The sequence below is a fragment of the Cucurbita maxima genome, unplaced genomic scaffold (genome assembly GCF_002738345.1).
Source record: "Cucurbita maxima cultivar Rimu unplaced genomic scaffold, Cmax_1.0 Cma_Scf00042, whole genome shotgun sequence".
In the NCBI taxonomy this organism is placed as follows: Eukaryota; Viridiplantae; Streptophyta; class Magnoliopsida; order Cucurbitales; family Cucurbitaceae; genus Cucurbita; species Cucurbita maxima.
This window is the reverse complement of record NW_019272058.1, coordinates 1,216,764-1,220,122: the sequence shown is the minus strand read 5'-3', so window position 1 is coordinate 1,220,122 and position 3,359 is coordinate 1,216,764. Positions and strand designations below refer to the sequence as shown.

General features: G+C 37.5%; 1 non-coding gene across 1 annotated transcript; it reads left to right on the top strand.

Moving 5' to 3' along the window:
- The first annotated feature begins 438 nt into the window (after window positions 1-438).
- Window positions 439-510, top strand: TRNAC-GCA. The gene has a single exon. It is a non-coding gene; the product is annotated as a tRNA-Cys (tRNA).
- The last annotated feature ends 2,849 nt before the right edge of the window (window positions 511-3,359 follow it).

Here is a 3,359-nt window from a genome sequence, read left to right as displayed (position 1 = left end):
CGACTTTGAATCTAACGACCTGTGTTTAATTTCTGATAGGTAATCCACCAACTTATACAGAATTGGTCCATAGCTGATTCGGTAGGGTCACTTTTGGACCAATAATCTATATAGGGGGTCACTAAGGTTGAGATCATACAAAATGGGTTCATAACTCAATCTTAGAGCATTTGATTGCAGATCAAGAGGTCACTAATTCGAACCTAGTTGGGCCCTACTATTTTGGATAGAAATTTGTTACACTTTTTGGACCGACACTATGTCTAAGGGGTCACTCAGGTTAAAATCCTACAAAATGGATCTATGGCTCAGTGGTAGAGAATTTAACCGGTCACCCATTTGAACTTGGTTGGGCCTTTCTATTTTCGACAGACACTTTTTACACTTTTGGACTGACACTTGGTAGAAGGGGTCACTAAGGCTAAAATTATGTAAAATGGGTTCATAGCTCAGTGGTAGAGCATTTGACTGCAGATCAAGAGGTCACCAGTTCGAATCTGGTTGGGCCCTTTTATTTTGGACAGACACTTTGTTCGATTTTCTCCCAACCATCGTAGAAATCGATTCCAATCCTTATTCCAAAGTCCACCACCACATAGAACCCTATGTACTTAGAACCTAAGGGCCACTATTCTCGGATAAGAACCAAGCTATCATTAAGAAAAGAGTGTGGTATATCCAAGCACCCACTATGAACATGGTTAAAAACTTACTTACAATTAGGCTACTTACTGAGTCTTGTACACACTCCATCTTTTTCATGTAGAGTAGTTGCCCTAGACCAACAACACCCACCAAAACTATTTTTGATGTTTTAAAATGATTTTTTTAACCTTTCCCTTATTTTGTACTATGAGCCTATAAACTTTATTTTGAATATATTGTAAATATATACGTTCATTATATTTTAATTCTTTTTTTATTTCGAGAAAACATTTTACTTTGTGTTCAACCTCTTTTAACTTGAAATCCGTGCTTCGAGAACCCACCGAAAATGGATCATGACTTAAACATAAAAAAGTAATTTTTTAGTATGAATATTAATATAAGTTGCATTCTTATACTGACAAAACCACTAGTACCAAAAATATTCATGAACTTTCAAAACTAATGCCCTTAACATTCTAAAATAAGGTTCTAACGTGTTGAATTAAAGGAAATAGGTTTCGAAATTAAATTAGGGATAAGAGTCAAATTCGTATCTACGATCTCTTTTCCTTCAAATTAAGGATTCCGGTAGCTTCAGAGGAAGAAGTTGAGTATGAAGGTGTTAATATAACACATGCGGAAACTGAATCTTAATGGACCTATAGAATTCGAATTCGAACACTACGAACTCACTCGTCACACTGTTCTATGGTTTAGTCCTATATGAGCTAGCAGAGGAACTTAATGGACCTATAGATCATGGGCTCCAACGATCCAAGATTAACTGGTTAAACTCATTAACCTTGTTAACCAACATTCGTTAACTACTAAGACATTTCACTACAGCCTAGTAGTTGCACTCCCCTCACTATAGATATACTTCTGTCCATTTGATATAACCATGATTAGTAAGTCGATCATTCACAGGTTTTTCGTAACTAGAGCTGGGTCAATTTACCGTTTTACCCCTGAAATTACTTCTTGTTTCTTATGTCTCACTGATCCTCTAATGAACAATTGGTTTGTGGTCCAACCAGTAAACCGGATCCCTCTCAGGCCAATGAGATGGTGGGGCCCCTTGTTCAAGACCTGGAGTCAATACTTAAGGGAACTTCCTCTCTTCTATCCCTAAAAGTGGGTAAGAGTGAATTCCATCTTGCACCCCACGTCCCCAGCCATTTACCCAGTCTTACCCCTAAAATGGGAGACCTATTGAGTTGGCGAACTTGAGCCACTCTCACCCATGCAAATCTAAGGATAATTCCGAATAAACAAGAGTTCATGGTTAGCTCAGGATTAAGATCGAGTTACATAGGTCATCGAATGAAAAGAAAATCAGTCTCAACAGTAAACGACATTATAAAGTGAGAGTGATTTTCTTCATGGTCCGATCTTGTGCAATACTCATTGCATAGGACGCCCCCACTCACATGTCTCCACATGTAAAATTTAGTGATCAAATTGTTTATATCATATACAAAAGTGGGCCGCATCCATACTGTCCCCAGAATAAGGTACTCAGCCTTATCCTTATACTATAGATCATATTGACTATATACTTGAACTTGATCAACTCATATGTCTCTACATATAGTTCAAGTAATCATACTATTTTCAGAGTGTTCTTAGTTTATTGGATTTAGATTAATGATCGTAAAGTACACTTTATTCAATAACAATCTTTACTGAATAAACAACCATAATAACTTTATTGAAAATAGAATATGTTTTTTGTTTACAAACTATGAGTTTTGGGACATAAAACCCAACAATTATAACTTACCATGTATGATTATCATTTTAGTGTGAAAGGTCTCAATTTTGATTCTTAAAATGCCCCCAACAATATTATATCAAAATGAATTATGCAAGATAATAAGATTTTAAATGTGGCTACATAGGTTATCTGTTATCACAATCCCAAGAAGATGCGCCCAAATAACCGATGAAAAAGTTTCAGAGAGCCATAGGTTCGAACCGAACCGTGCACACTGAAAAAAAAAAGTTCTCCCTTTCTATCACACATAGAATTGTCATTCTTTTGTATCATATATTGAGATAATTATTATGAATACGCAATCTCGAAGTCTAATTAGCTCACGAACTGTCTCCTCAACCCTGGCGAGTATGAGTGCTTGGTAAGAGAGAATGTCGAATGAGAAAGACATTCGATTACGACAACATTCGCAACTACCAAAGTGCACTAAACCTAGTAGAGATCTTCGTCCTAACAATAATGGTACTTCAAGCCCATTTAATCAATCCTATTTGTACCTTATTGTTGACCGAATAGGATGCACGCCAGGCCCAAATGCTCTCTCAGTTACCCGGAGACGAAAGAAAGATCAGATCTGAAGTTCACGAATCGAAGAGAAAGTGGATCTGAGTTATACACGCTTTCATTTTCAAAAGGTTCGCTTGCCTACGGTACTTTGTTAGGGATGTGCAACAATATGGTCATCTCTCAGCCGTGTATAGAGAATTCCTTGATCATTTCCTTAGCGGATAACACAAATGAAATTGATTCCCTGACCACCCATCTTATGAGTCCATTCTTGTCTTGTTGGTTTGTTGTACTATTCTATACCTCTCTTGATTGATAGAAAGACGTTCGGGAGCTGGGAGGGCCTATCGTGAGGGAACTTTCCTTTTCACGGTAGGCAAAGGTAAAAGCGGGAGCTGCGTATACCCACGATGATCAAGGTAGAGCG